The sequence below is a fragment of the Topomyia yanbarensis genome, chromosome 3 (genome assembly GCF_030247195.1).
Source record: "Topomyia yanbarensis strain Yona2022 chromosome 3, ASM3024719v1, whole genome shotgun sequence".
NCBI lineage: Eukaryota > Metazoa > Arthropoda > Insecta > Diptera > Culicidae > Topomyia > Topomyia yanbarensis.
Window position 1 is genome coordinate 381,956,832 of NC_080672.1, and position 17,262 is coordinate 381,974,093.

The following is a 17,262-nucleotide window of genomic DNA, read 5'->3' on the forward strand; positions in this document are numbered from 1 at the left end:
AATCAGGGCACGGTAGAATACCTTAGATGTGACATCAAGGTTGGTCATACTTCGATAATTGATACATTCAAATCTTTTTATACATCTGTTGTACAGAAAAACGATTTGCGATCAGTATAGATTAAAATTGATTATGTTCGTTGTTTATGGAAAATTTTGGACCCGTACTTTTCATTTGAAGGTTTGAAATAGAGTCGGGAATATGTCTTATGTTGTTGCCAACAACCTGCGATGCATATTCCAAATTGAATGTAAAAGTGAAATTGAAGGACGCGCATGGCAGGTTATGAGAAATAATATGAAATCAGGAATCAAATGACAAATTATTTGACCTTTCATGGAATTTGGAGAAATACTTCACTCAATTTTCAAAAACAATAGGTGAATGAAAGTGAATAAGTCGAATTACATATTACGCTATGCAAACCAGGCTGCATGGAATAGACAACTTGGGTAACTTCAGATGTTGAATCAAGCTGTTGTCAATTCCTATTCGGTAGTTTTCATGTCACCACCAATGTTATGATTCGGAAAGGCCAAACACATGTAGCTGGGGAACAATCAAGGCTCTCTAATATGTTGATGATGTTCACATCATTAGCATTTCGGATGAAAACCGAAGGTCAAGTCATATGATACACTAGATATTTGTCAATTTCATGCCCACTTATTTGTGGCTAGGAATCGGAAGCGAATCGGAGCGGGGTTTACCGACACGACCCTCGGAATTTATCGCATTCTGAAATGGCTCATTGAAAAATCGGTAGAGCTAACACCTACTAGGTTACGAGACTAAGTTTTTGCATGTGGTTATGAGACTACATGCAACATAACGTAGAGTTCATTCCTATCTCGCACCTCCACGCAAACCTAAGGCCTTTAGACCGGTGTCGATCGGGTGCTAGGGTAACAGAGTTATTTGGGCCATCCCACATATCTCTTTTTCGATGTTTATTAAACAAATTTGTAAAAAAATTGAAAATCTAGAAGCAGTTTTATCGAAAAACTCTTATTACAGTTATTGTATATCAAGATTATTGTTGCAGTTACATATAACCATTATAAATCACAAAATTGTGGAAACTCATCTACCGCTATACCGAAATGAAGAACAAAATTAAGAATGTAGCAATATTGCGAACTACTTTGAAAACATATTGTATTTAAAATACGTCATGTTTGACTGAACAAATTATATTACTCTAATTATAACTAATCGATGAAAGTAAAATTGCGTAAATTATAAGAAAAAATACATTGCATCGGCATTGCATTCATGATACTCACGGTTGGTTGTTCTTATTTGTTTCTTGTACTTACAGTCAATATTGTAATCCTTTTTCAATATCTTTTCCTTTCGGCATTTGATTCTTTATTGGTGGTTTTGGTTGTTGGATTGGAGGCATTTGGTGTAATAGTTGTTACTTCACTGTTGGTAAAGGCACTTGGTTTAGTGGTACTGGGCCCGATCATTGTTGAACTAGTCTTTCGTACTGCCCGGTCCGCAGTCGTTAGTTTAACAACTGGTTGTTGTTTAGTGTACAATAACTGTATACCGGCCTTGATCGTAACAGATGGTATTTCATTTGCAGCCTCTTTGCAAGGTTTTTCGTGGTATAGGAGCTGATCACAGTATTGGCACATGTTACTATGTTTTATTTGCCGCAAGGTTCCACTGTATCAATTTTGTTGTCTATTTTGGCAAGTTTAAAACTAAGAGAAACGAAAGCAATGCCGGCGTTGGCGGTAAAACATGATGATGAGGTATGTTCTATAAATGACCATGCGGTAGACTTGGGTGCAACGCCCAACTCCTACTTAGTAGAAGGCAAAGGATTCTTCATATTTTCTTTCGATCATCTCCATATGAGCCTGCCTAGTCCTAGTTTTCCGTTCAAAGTTTATAACTGATTCGCTCTAGAATACCTATCCGCCTTTCAATTTCATGGCTATCGGTTCTCTTAGTCTTAAATTTGCCGAAAATAGCCAGCAAAATCGGTACAGTAGTATTGGCACATGGGAATCTGCCTTGGGTATGTGTCTAGTGTTCGTTGAGAATATGCAATACCTTGAACTGATTTGCATGGAACAGTCAAGTAGGAGGGAATAGGTTTTGGCGGACGCAATCTCACCACACGAACGCCGCTGCAAAGTCCTGGGAAGAAGTTCCTCCAAGTATCTTCCTTAACACTATCCGTTGGTACGTAGCGCCAGATCATGTAGCTTCATTTCAATACTGTCATTATCTATATATGTTGGGATGTGGTATAAGATGTCATTACATTCGACGACGTGTTTCAAGTTGTTCTGCGAAGCAAAAAATTCTGCTTGGCTAGTGTTTTAGAACACAGTAACGCATAACATAGATGGTAGAATTGCACAACATTAAATTCTGCTACGTTGTTCACCTTCAACAATTGCTCCACTTCATGAATCGATCGTCTCGAAATGTCGAGAAGTCAATAGCAACACAGTTTTCTCGCAACTTGCTTTGCATTGTAACTCATTGTTTGTTCACGTTTCACACTAGGAGCACACGGAGCGATTTCTAGCTTCCGAACTGAGCAAGGTGAGAAACCGGACTGATCCGCATAATCTAACTATTATTACTGAACTGTCTTTGGCAAACATGTAAATGGGATCTAAAATGGGGTATAATTCACTTCAGGTTTTCCTTTGAATAAATACTGTTATTACACAGAACAGACTTCCATATTCGAGAAAAGATGTTTAAAATACTTGCGTAAACAGATGCAGGTCGATGTTGTGCAAGAGTATATTTACCAACCTTTGTAGTTTTTATATGTCTTATTCGCAAAATTTTATAACTGTGTCCTAAAGTGGACCAAAATACCTATTTTACCCTATCAGACTTCTGTGGTAACAGCGAAATGAAAGGGTCACAAACACGTGTTGCGGATGTGAAAACTCCGTAATTCCGTAATTACCGTTATATGTTCTAGAATCTTTTGGGACTCCTCTAACCGATTTCTGTCCCCTGTTAGTCTCGTAAACCTGAATCAGGTTCTGAACACAGCTTCTCAAAAATCTAGAGGCTTTCATTATATGCAGTAATTCAGCAAAGGCGTTGCTAATAAAGGCGACTATTGTTATCACGGCACAATATTAGTTTCCTCTTCTTTGCTGTTTGTGCGCCATGTGGGCTCTCTCGAACACGGTCCAAACAGCTTCCACTGTAGATAGCTTCCGGAATCCAAATAAGCTCTTCAAAACCCGAGATTGCTCTCCACAGATGTTGTCAGTCTGTTGAGGATCATGATTTCCTCAAGTGAATCCAGCAGGCACATTAGTCTATACGACGATGAATCCTTAGGCAGATAACCTGGATTGGCTGTAGCACTAGCTTCTGCATCTTTCATCTGGCAGAGTTGTGACTTTCATCTAGAAAATTTGGTATCACTTTCCTGAACATGTCCGAGAATACCTGGATTGCTGATCTCAGGGAATACATTCGATCCCGGTGCCATTTCACCTTTAAACCCTTCGTTACCATAACCATATTGATAGGGACTCGATACGTCTGTCGACTGCTACAACAGTTGCGGTTCAGTGTAGCAATGAATAAAATTGAACCTTCTGGTTCTCCATCGCATAGACAGTCTCACGCTTCGGTTGCTTCGTACATTCTCTTGCAATGCTTCCGCAATCCTTCTACCTACATTTTCTGTATAAATAAAATTTGTACTGGCCCTTGTGACCGAAGCCCATACATTTAAAGCATCTCTTCAGTTGCTAGGTGCCTCTAGAAGCAGTCTACAATGGACACACTGACCATCAAACCTTGATTCGGCCTATTTTCAAAAGATTTCCAGATATAGTCGTCGAAAGCCATATCGACGTCGTTTGCGCGCCGCCGTACGCCTTCCTTATCCGGATTACATCCGTTGTGATCTCATCCAAGTTCCTGCACTCAACCACTGTCTCGGGTCAAGGCCTTAATGGTTTCTTTCTCGTTTAGCGACTTTTCGACAGGTGTCTTGGAGACTGATCTCTTGACCGTTGGATCTTTCTTCAATTCGAAGAGCATTTCGATTTTCTTAGTGCGGTTTTCACCGCCTTCTCCGCCTACTGGATTAACTCCGGATAGATCTTCACCTTGCGATTTTTCACGGAGCTCGGTGAATGTCATTCCTTCCTTCACCTCGATGATCAATGCCCATTTTTTTTCGAAGAAGCTCGAGAGTCTTCGTCTTTTCCTTCTGTATGTTCGGCTTCGCCTTTTGTTTGACGATAGTATGCTAACCTCTCTTTCCTCCGGCCGTTTTGGTTACCATTCTTCGGTTATTTCTTCTCTTCCTCCTCTATAAGCATCTCTCTTCCCCTTTTTTGACCATGGATTTCCTGTACCCTTGGTCATGATGAACTTCTATACCCTTGTTGAGATCCGTCCTCCTTGCGGTGTGTCACTGCTGATCCCACTTTTGTTTTTTTCTCATAACATTTCAATGAAAAAAAAAGCTGTGTGTAAAAGCTGTGAATAAGGTTGAATGAGGTTTTTGTGAAAACGTGTGGTAACTAGATCCCCCGCCTACTAGGGCTAAAGAAACAAAGCACACTATGACTTCTAGACACGAAAGTTCAGCTAATCACCTATCGTGACAAATTAATTAACAAGATTACCTCTTTATAAACCCACACGACAAACCTTAACCAGGGTGTCAAGTCAATGCAAGTATTTGCGGTATATTGCTGTTTAACTGGCTTTTCCCACCTTCAATAAATTATACCACAATTTGTACACGCAAAAAAAACACTTTAGATCAATTAACCCTAGAACGTTGCACTGGGGTAAAAATGTACTCCACGCCTTCTTTGGAGCCGTGTGAAAACGAGAATTCGGCATTTACCGACCTGGGACCCCAACCATAATTCAATTTAGAGTTCCTAGTAAGAGTAGGAAAAGGTGGTATTGTTTGCTTATAGCCTTTGTGGAAGCAGGTGTCCAAGTTGGCGTGGGGTACATTTGTACACCAGTGTACGGTGGAAATGTGATTCGTGACAATACCAGTTTAAATACTTGTTGTTTTACTACGTAAGTAACACTTAGTATTATATAATCGTTTTTAATCATTTATTTAATTTAATATTGAAGCGGAACAAAAAATCGTTTTCATTTTTGCTGATTTTTATTGTTTTATTGTTTATTTTTTATAGTTTTTCAAAGCAATTGCTCGCAAGTATAATTTGCGCACAATAACTGCTGTAACAGTAACGTTGCGTCTTACCAATGTATTACTGGTCAGAAAAATTTTTTCATTTCAATTTCCACCCCATTTCGTGGTATTTCCAAAACACGATTTTTAAACTTTCACTCCTCTAAATAATTTTCAAAAATATCGAAATTCCATTTTATACCGTTTCAAGACCATTCTTTCAACTTTATAATCATTTGATTTTTTTCAAATCGGCTGAAAATTAGCAAAGTTATAGTAATTCTTGTATAAAAAGTCCAAACCGCGAGTTTTTCACTTTTTTTTCAAACCAATTGATGTATCATTGATTCAACAAATTACTTACTTTCGCTTACACAGCTGTTTTCGCACTTAAAAAACGTAGAAAATGATGTATTATACATTTCTTTTGTTTGCTATTTTACCTGTGAAAATTGCGATCAAATGCGTGGAGTACATTAATACCTCAGTGTAACTTTCTAGGGTGGAAAACGCAAGTGCAACGTTTTAGGTTTAATAGTGTCAGGTACTTTATGAAAATCTTATTTTTCTATTTCTATACATTTCGAAAGTGTTTGCGAGAACTACTGATAGGGATCAAGAATACCCAGTGTTACAGGGATCAAACATACCTGTTGTATGAGGTGAACAAAATCTATCTTTTTTGTATATGTTGTGAAACTTTTTATTCGAAACGTGTTTTGCTAGACAAAAGCCCTTAGAAAGTGATCGTACTTGAAAACATTTATATATAATTAGTTCGACGATCTCGTACAACCGTTCAAAAAAATGTAAAAAGATCTTCGAGATGGATTTAAACATATATTTTCTAAAATATTATACAACTTTTCCAAACCAAATGTAATACATCAGATTGGTTTTTTAAACATCATAAACGACCGAATATTTGATGTATGAGATATGGCCAGGGAATCAAATATCCCCAAGGATCAAGTGTCCTTACTCTCCCCTAACCATTGTCTACCCCACTGTGCTAGGCTAAACCAGTGGCGTTTTACAAAACGGTCTGATATTTAAAAGAGCAAGTAGTTGATCTATGGGAAACTCTCGAGTGCGAATGAAACTAAACTAAACTTCAAATCTTTCTTGCTCTTATGCTGATCTCAGGAACGGATCCAGATAAAAAATTCGGGAGAAGTGCAAAATTTCGATATTAGAACGAACGTTGTACAATACGTAATACGTAAAAACCTCATTTAACGAAAATCAGTATTGGTGGTTAAATTTGGTTTGAAATGATGATGAGCTTAAATCTCATATAAAATTCAAACTAATGTAAAATTTTTAAACAAGTTAAAAAACTCGCGAGAGATCCGGACCCCCCGGACCCTTCCCCTGTATCCGCCACTAGCTGATCGAATTGGTGCGTAATTCGGTGCACGGTGCATGATAGAAAAGTAAAGCTGTGGATTTTTTAAAGGATTCACAATAGTAGTGTAGCCAACATATCTCGTCACTGGCTGTTCAATATGCTCGTTCATGTTTTTATGTACATTTCGTTTGTTTTTCAATTCATGATCGTTATTGTTGACGTAGATAGGTTAGCTAATTTTTAGAGCATGTTTGTAAATAAAATATGGATCTGATCTTTCTCTTGGAGCAAAAAGTGTAATGAGTATGTTGCACCACAGCGATGACTGTGCAGTTTTGCTGTTTTGTTTTGGTCAAGCTAATAAGCGACGACCAGATTATGACGGATCACGACAGCAAAAAGCCGTTGTCGATAGCTTTCGGAACAGTTTCCCAGCACAGTTACGAAGAGTGAAGTGCGCGCGTGCGATGGCTTAATTGGGGTACTCATGATTGAGGGATTGCCGTCGGGGAAACTACTCAACATTGAAACAATCCAGACCAACAGCAAATGATATGAGGCTTCCACCCGTTTCCACGGTATAGGATTAGTCGAACGAGCTAAGCGCTCATCTGCTGTTACATAAGTTTTGATTCACATGATTTTTGACGATGTTATGAGAAAACTTATGGGTCGACCAAGATGAGTTCCTCAAGGTCGACGAATGGTCATGGGCCTAGGGAACTGTAGATGACCAATGAATTCTTCATATAGCAAATGACATCACGGCTTTAGATTGAATGATTGTGTATCCGAAGAGTTCTGTGCTTCATCTGGTATTCCGCAAGGCAGCCATCTCGGTCCATTGATTTTTCTTCTGTATTTCAACGACGTTAACTTTTGTTTAGAAGGACCACGGTTGTCTTTCGCCGACGACCTCAAGTTGTACCATAGAATCCGGAATACTGATGATGCAGCTTTCCTTCAACGCCAACTGGAAACCTTTGCGGAATGGTGCGAGATCAACCGAATGACCCTAAACCCCAAGAAATGTACGGTCATTACGTTCTCGAGGAAAAAAACGCCAATTCGATTTGATTACTGTCTAGCTGAATCCACAATTGACAGAGCGAATTGCGTCAAAGATCTCGGAGTTTTTCTCGATGAACAACTGACGTTTAAACAGCATATCAGCTATATTGTCGCAAAGGCATCACGCTGTTTGGGGTTCATAATGAGAATATCTAAGCACTTTTCAGATATTTACTGCTTGAAATCTCTCTACTGCTCACTCGTTCGATCAACTCTGGAATATTGTTCAGTTGTGTGGAACCCTCATTATCTCAACGGCGTCCATCGAATTGAGGCAGTACAGCGCAGATTTGTTCGGTTTGCCCTTCGTCGATTGCCTTGGAGCAACCCTCCCCAGCTGCCAAGTTATGAAAGCCGGGGTTTGCTTATTGGACTCGATACATTGCAAGTGCGACGGGATCTATTCCGTGCTATGACGATTTCGGATATTTTGCAAGATCGAATTGACTGCCCCGAGCTTCTCAGTGCGATAAACATGAACGTTCGCCCTCGCGCCCTTCGCAATAATTTATTCCTCCGATTACCTCTTCGCCGGACTAACTATGGAGTGAACGGTGCCATCATTGGTTTGCAGCGGACCTTCAACAGAGTTTCATCCGAGTTCGATCTTCACATTCCACGTAGCAGATTACAATTTGACTTTTTAAATAGATTAAGAAATTATCATTAGGACCACACTGTGTCTGTTGATATTAATTAATTATAAATAAATAAATAAATAAATAAATGTGAAAGTAAGCATGAAAAAATATAAGAATTGTAAAACGAGGAGAACCCAATTTCAATTCGATATTTTTTATACGTGAAGACAGATATAACACCTGAAACTGACATACAAGTGATACAAATACATAGCATGCCAACGTTTTTATTAAAATAAAGCTTTTTACGCATAGATAAGAAGAAATAGGATATAAAAATATACTACAAAATCTAAAAGAGGCACGAAATGAAGAAGAAGGCTCTGTTTTGTCGCTTCTTGTGACATGGAAGCAAAAACAAGCAAGTGAAATCAACCTCCTAGTGGACACCAGTTCCCCACTAGTTTACAAGAAAAATGAAGCTTCAAGAAAAAGTATTTTTTAGACTAATTTTGGGTCGCTGAACACGAAAACGAAATTCATTTTTTTGTTTTCATTGTGTCGATCATATGTAAATTTTTTAGTGCTGCAAGCGACCAAAGTTTTAAAAAAGTGCATTTTTGACCATTTTTTAAAGTTACTCATTTTTAAATGATTTTTTTTTACCAAAAAACAATTTTTTTGGAACTTTTAGAATCTAAGATGACAAATAATTTGTTTACGTTAATTTTTGAGCCTAATATCACTAACATCGGATGGAAAATGTTGATGCTATGGCACATTGAGCGAAATGGAAATTTTATGATTTTAGCGGACACTGCCCTGGTGCGGCGGTTTAGAGGGTGTAGCACTGGTCTCATAAGCCAGTCGTCAAATATTCGAGTCCTTATCGGGAAGGAGTCTCAGTGGGATCGTAGCACTAGCCACGTAAAATTCTGTGAACTGAGAAACAGCTGTGAAGCCTGTTGAAGCAGTAGGCTAAAATTCCTTTAATTCGTAAAATATGTATTCACCACAGACAAAAAGATGATTTATCTCATTAGATTCTAAAAGAATTTTCTTCTGTTCTTGATTTATTATAAAAAAAAGGTCGAACATTAGACTTTTTTTTTCTTTGGTTGATTGTAATAATAATAAATGTATATTTCTCGACAAACATATGATTACGGCTTAAAAGCCAACTGTCAAAATTCTCTTTTTTCTTTTGTTTACTATTAACATCTGTGATTGGCGGGTTACAGTTTGTCTGAAATTTCATTTCAAAGAGAATTTTGACAGTTGGGTTTTAAACCGTAATCATATGTTTGTCGAGATTTGATCTACGCATGTTATACATTTTCGGAAAGGGTACATCAATACCTTTCGAACTGTTTCGATCGGATCCTATTTGAACAAGATATTGACAAATAACTAAAATAGTGCCCCAAAAAACACCTTTTTCAAAGAAATCTTGAAAATGCTTCTTTGAAAAAAAAAATGGTTTTCGTATTCAACGATCCAAAATTAACTGAGGAAACACCTTTCTTCTTAGCTTTCCGCGATTACCTTAAAATTGTTAAAATCTGTCACATTAGATTCTGAATATATGAAGAATTATTTTTTTGTAATAAAACTTTTTTTTTTAAACTCGAACTTTCGACGTTTGTGTTAATCGAAGATTTGTTCCTTAGATATTGACTAAAAACTGCACAAAGTGCTCAAAAACACCTTTTTAAAAAATCACAAAAACGGTTCTTTGAGAAAGGAAATGGATATGATTTTCGTGCTCAGCGACCCAAAATTGACTTAGAAAACACCTTTTTTCTTAACTTCATGCAATTAACCAAATTTTGGGTAAACTAGTGTTATCGGATATCCAATAAACGATAAATGATGATCAAAATGAACCGAAGAAAAGATGCGAAGCCGATGCAAACCACACTCCATTCGAGAGATGCCATTCATGCCGTTGCAACTTTGGCTCAGGCTTTCATAACTGCCCGCAATTACTCTTTCCAAAGAACCTAAGGTCGTTCGAAAAATCAAGGCTGATTCCAACATCTCTGATAACAATTTGGCGATAAAACTGAACACTAACCGCTATACCACTGATGGCGAATCCGCCTCCAAAAAGCCTACAAAAGTTAATTAAACAACCCAACCGAAGCCTCAAAAACAACAAACAGCGGTCAAATTCGAAACTCGTATGATGTAAGACCAAATGCTGATGAAGCTAAAATGTTGTGTCTTGAACGACGATGAATCATATGCGAAAGCCAATTTTAATCAAATCCTATAGCTCCAATTCTACAAGGCTCCTGCTCGCAGCAAGTTTCCTGGTAGATTTAAGTTTATTTTCACGAAAAAGAATTATTATTTGGTAAGGGATCTTTTCATCTGATAAGAAAACCAATGTTTTTGTGACGGACAAGACTACGAATTTGGAAGTGTCAAAAATGGAGTGCCATAATAAACAGATTTCATCCTTAACCATTTCATGCCCAACTTTTTTCTAGTGTATGTAGGGGTTTAAAACCATTTTTCCTTGAAAACGGTGTGGTCAAGAAACACGAAAAGCCTTTTTTCATAAAGATAGGTGTTTTACTCGCAGTGCTAGAAGCTGCTCAATTTTTACCTTCTAGTGCTCAATACAATTCTCCTAGAATATTTACAATAGACCAATTGTGTGGAAAACGTTGCCAAAGACAGTGTGAATTGAAAAGTTTTATCATTTTTAGTAATATTGCAACATAACGAAGATATATGAAAAAATCATATTCCGTTGTCAACCTAAACTGTCCTTGGCAGTACTGCTCCATCGGAATCCAATCATACTAATTGCAATGACTTCAGTTCGAGAGCTGATCCTTGTCACTGTCAATACTCAAATGAAAGGCGATAGTTACATTATTAGCCTTATTTGTTTTTGTGAGCAAATCTTGTCTCAATCAAAACTTATGGCTGTTTATAAACGTTGTTTTCCACAAACAGCATGGGCACGAAAGGTTTAACTAAGTCCTGTGATGATCTACTTAGGTTTTGCACAGCCTTAGCCTGTAATCATTGACTTAAGAAGTCGTGCGCCTGTTAACATAAACAGAAAAAGCGAGAATTTCTTAGAAAGTACTATGAATGATTTGTTTCTGTTATGACCTTTGTTTCACGATTAACGGCTTGCAAAAAAGGTATACGTTTTTGAAAGGCCCCATAATACAAAAAATAACAAGAATGAAATAAATAATCAGTGAGAAAAAGCGAATAAAAAAAGTCCAACGAATAATAAAAAAAGGTAAAAAATCATTAAAATGAAGTGAATATGGATTGATAAAATAGATTACATGAACAAAACTATTAAAATTGAATATTTGACAAAGTTGATATATCTACGAGAATTCTCGTAATTGAAATCAAAAAGAGCAAGTAGGAATCACGTTTTTAGTTCAGCAACTAATTAAAATCTCATTTTGGATTCAGTTCATGTCTTATTGGCTATCATAACATACGTTGCGTTTTATAAAATATATTTCTTTTGTTTGATTTTATCCAGCAAAACGTCAAATTGAATACTTATTTTGTTATCAACAAGAAATTTCAACATCCCAAAGTGTTTTTAATTCGATCACACTACTGATAGAATAATATTTTTTGGTTCAATGTCATAGGGCAAATTTTCCGCTTTCGATTTTGATTTCTTCACAGCGAAAACGACCAAAACGATATCAACCTGAGTAATCATTACAGGCTACAACATACCATCAAATTTAATTTTCAATTGTCAATCATCGTTTCGATAAAACTTAACCCTTAAAGGCATAGATTTCTTTTTTCTTTAGTTCACATTTTCCGAGATGGATACGATATCCACCTTATGTTGAGATGATTATGTTTATATCACAAATATCGCACAAATTAATATCCGTAGTTTGCCAAATAGTAACAGCATACATTTAAGGGTTGAAAAAATGCAATATGCAATTCAGGACAAATATTTTCAACTGAAATATTATATTAGAGAAAAAACACAAATCCATTAACTATTTACCTAACTAAACCATATATTTACATTCATTGACCTTATGTTAGCTTTCCTTCATCAGATCATTTTCATATTTTTTTTGTTTATTTTAAAAACATGATCGAAGTACATTCCACTAAAAGTATACTTTACATACATACATTGTTCAATGTTGGCCAACCATGTAACATTTTATATGTAGAATACGTTGGGATACCTGTACAATTCAAGGTTTGTCCTATTATAATGTTTTCCAATAGAAAGATATAGTAACCATATTATATTTGAGTATATTTTTAATATGTCCGTTTTACCCCTAGTACCTATATCCGTACCTTCGCCACCGAGTGCCACTTATTCCTTTGAGGGTGAAGAATACTTCTTTGACGTTTTGTTTTGTTACTTTCCAATTTCTAGATCTTAACCTTTCATGAATTTCTTCCCAACAGGACAATAATGCCGTGCAAATCTTCGGATTCATCTGAGCCAGTCTCTATATTAGATGAATTTTGAATTCCAGCTCTCTTTATATGATTTAGTGTTGTTGCACACATTTTTTTGAATGAACCAAAAATTCACGTAGGTATCTTCAACATTTTTTGAACGAATGCTTCCGTGTCTGTTTCACGTAAGCTTATTCCAGCTGTTTCTTTTCGGGTTAAAATTAACTGAGAGCACTATTTCAGTCATGTGGCAATGTTCACTTGTCTATGTGTCAAGAAGTTTTCTCTATGTAGCATAAATCACAGCACTCAACACAAATTAACACTTCCCATATACCAAAAACGTAATTTAAGGTTTTTTCAATGAACCATCAAACGCAAACGCAACTATTTTAAAACTCTTGTTTCCGCTAATCTGCAATTCAAACACAGCAACACTAACACAAAACTATCAAATCTCGGAAAATGTGTCCCGAAATAAACAGTATATCACCACTGACCCTTGACTTCGACAAACTACTGCTAATAAACCGCAGTACAGCAATATTTGCAGCAACCACATGTTTGAAGACTGTTCTGGTCGCGCAGCAAGCGTTGCGCGTTTCGCGCCAAGTTTGCGTCCGTCCTTCGCGAAGATAGCCACCGAACTGATCAGCATTTGGACAAATCGGACGCAATTTGGATTATGCATCCTTATCAATTGGAAGGCAATTCACAAGGGGCCGGTGCGAACGTGCACCGGTGGGCAAAAACGAACCGATGCGTTCCCCTAATGGATTCAATCTAAAGCCCAGTCAAACGATTGATGAGACCGAAACTGAGAGCACATTGTGTCAGACTACAAAGCGAGTTTGACACAAATATTGCTGATATGATGGAAACACCAGCGAGAGAGTATCGAAAAACAACGATGCAACCCATTACGACACCAAACAATCATTTCCTAGCGCACTTTTTGTTCACACGATCTGCACTACGATCATTTCGCATTGTAACGAGCGTATTCTTCTTCATTTATCGGTAATTATTCAATACATACTGAATCTCATGCGGGAGTAAAAAGTTTACTTTTACTTCTTACGTTTTGGCTAATAATTGGTAACCCAAATCGTGCGGTGTTAACGATACAAGCTTCTGCTATTAAAGGAGTTTACAACTAGAGTGAAAAACAAATTGCCTATCAAATTGGTGGGTCGGTCGGCCATCTTCTTTATGATTACACTACAAGAAGGGGTTCGTCGCTTTACTCTTGTTGCGTGTTACTAAAAAGCTGTAACATCCTGCACGTGATTTAAAACTGCAATCGATACAAAACACACTATAAGGATATTTGTAGGTCAAACAATTCATCATATACTGCTCGAAGTGACGGAAAAAAACTTGGCGAACACAAGCTTTTCTAATGGGATTAATTACACGCAATTGGTGAATGTAGTGTAATTATATGTAAAAATTTGGTTCAAAACAAAACAAATGAAGAAATATGAATCATTGGAAACCCAATTTCTTGACGATTTAATGTTTAATGACAGCAATGCCAATTAGTACACACTGAACTTGAGAAATACACTTTTTAATGGGTTTACGACTCTAATAAATTGATTGTTGCCTTCGTATGTGTGATCGGGAGATGTATCACCATTACGAAAAAATGAGAATGATTATGATGTAATTTTGATAATATATTTTAGTGGATTTGATACCTGTTACACTTAACGTTACCGATGAAATGTACAATATATGTAAAACTCATATCTATATACATAAAAGTCAATGTTGGTATGTGTGTGATTTATGGACTCCCAAACGGCTTAACCGTAAACCGTAAAAATTATTTGTTATGGAGCGTGTTTGTGTGGTATTGGTTGGGGATTATCTGCCCGCCAGATGGCGCTTCCGAACAAATTGTGTTTTCCTCCTACTTCGTTGAAAGTCACAGTAACGTGCGATGGGTATTAGCTAGTTTGTAATATAGTACAAAGTGTACACTTGCAAAAAATCTAGTCTATTGATCGGGGCTTTGATTGTATTACACAGATTCAAATTTAGTAATGTGGTAATATTATATCGAGACACTCTATTTACATATACAGCCTTTTTAATATCATAATTTTCAAGCAGTCCCTGACAATACTTGATTAGGACAGTGTGACAGCAGCGCCCAGTTAGTAATGTTTGGCGTTTGTTGAACAAATGTACAACGCATTGGACTAACTTGGGACGACTTCCTCTTACTGGGGAGAAGGTATAAAGGTCTATTGTCAAAATAGGCTTTCTTAAGATATTGCGAACAGTTGATGCAGATAGCTATTATGATACGCAAAAGGCTGGATTGGAAATACCGGGTAGCGGGTAAAACTCATTCAACTACTACCTCACACGAAAGGCGGGTGTGTAACGTGGCAAATTATCGCGAATTGTTTTTACCGGCCGGTAATGCTTTATGTTGGCAACTCAACTTTTTGGCACGTGCGTAACCTTGTGCTGCCAATTGCCAATTAACCTGTTTTGCTTTGGGGACGGTTGTTTTCCGTTTTCTCTATACAGCTGTTTTCTATTATATTGAAGTTAAAGCTCAAATCTTGCGCTTCAAAAAGTCATATCTTACAATACGAGAATCATTGTTTACTTTCATCTGTTCACCCTCTACAGCCTAAATTTTTGTTTGGGGTTTTTAGTTAAATCTCAAAACATGTAACCCGACCTATTTTCGTCCGCGTCTCTTATCACCTATTACTAGAAAGTCTTTGAAAATGAACCACCTCGGTTATTTAACAATTTTGTTCCGATCTTATTTTAATGTAAAAATATTAAACATCTTTTGTCGTATATAATTTTAAGTGTTCTTTGATTTGATGACATTGTAAGGGAACATGTATCCGCCGATTGATCCCAATCGAGCTGATTTAATGCACATGGGGAATACGCATGGTCTTGTCTAAGTGAATGAAGTCTTTGAATTATGTTTAAAGGCTGAGAATTGACAGTTCGCAAGAATAATTCTGAATTACCAATTTGCGGTAAACATATCAGCACGAAGAACAAATCTTTTATTGTAATATTCAATGGTTTGCTTTTAGTCCATCAGATCGTTAATCAATTATATTAATTGTTCTTATTGTATTGAAAACTTTCATGAGCTTTGGAGTAGTACATGCACATCATCTTATTGTCATGTTACCCATATTTCTTTATTAGTATAAAAATATAGCTGATTATTAACACAAAAAGTAACAAGTTGGTTTCCTGCCGTTCTGATTGTCTCCAATCTTGCTCCAGGAATTATCGTAAAAAACTTCCACCAAAGTTAATCGTTTCAGGTATTTCGGTAGTGCTTACTTTATACCATTTGAAATGCACCTCAGATAGCATAACAATGCGAACGAATAATTATAACATAAGAATCAATCGTCTGCGGAGAAAGAAAATAATACATTATTGTTAGACTTACGAGATTCGCATTTCCAATGCCAAAAGATACTGATTCCTACGGTAGCAGACAAAGGGTTAAGTCGCTGGTAGACTTTAAGCTTGCTCATATGACCCTATCCACGCTTTTCTAAAACTTTCTTCCTTCAACCCCTTGCTCTCCCTTGAGTACTATTGCTCTTTGAAAAAATATATGTCATTTTCCAGTCCCTTGCTAATTAAATGTCGTTAAAAACATAAAAAAATCATAAATAAAAATATCATAGTCTATTCACGATAAATTGTGCTTGTATTACGAAATCTTAACATATTGGTATATCGACACATGTCTAGAAACACAAAAAGTTATCGCATTTCATTATATTGTATTGTTTTCGGAATGTCGTGTTTCTCTGGATTGAAGAAGTAAGGAATAGTAAAATTGTTCACCTGCCGTTGGATTCGATAAACCATATTACTGTCTGTCAGCTGTTCGGAGCTGAAGTTACTTTTTTTGAAACCGAACATTTCAAAATAATTCAACAAGCGATAAATCTACCATAAAGTCTTGGCAGCCGGCTGCCCAGAGCTATAAACACTATATGACACTTCTGAGAGTTGCATCCAGATTTGTGTTACTCTTCACTCCATCCTATCTAGTCTACACATACACAGCCAATACATGTAGGGATCCTGGAAAATTGCAGACATTCCCCTGCAATTTTTCTTGTCAATATTAATGGTATGGTATGTGACACAATCATTAAAGCGGCCAAGCCAACTTGCAGTGTACAAAATAAAGATGATTCAAAATTATACTATTTCGAAACTTGAATAAGGAAGAAACGTTGACAACCGTACCGACCGTTTCAATTTGATGGGGGTTTGGTAATTCGTTGGGAGTTACTTGGCGAAGAGGATTCATGTCACTCCTGTGATCTCAAGGTCCTGGGATGGGGCAGAGGTTATTAGCCCTGTCCTGGATAATGCGCCAAGGTTATAGCGCCTTTACTCGCTCTCTGAAATAATGATAGCGAAAATTGGGCCGCTTTGACGATTGAATCTGAAGCCAAACAAAGGACTTCTAGGCCTGATGGTAGAAGGGTAGTGCGAAAATATTGTATATATAAAACAATCTCACCAGTGTCCAGAACGCCGCGTTCTTTACGTTGCTGAAATGCTTTCCGATAGTTTAACATACTGATGCAGACTGATGTTCTTCTTAGTGCCGCTTTGAAAA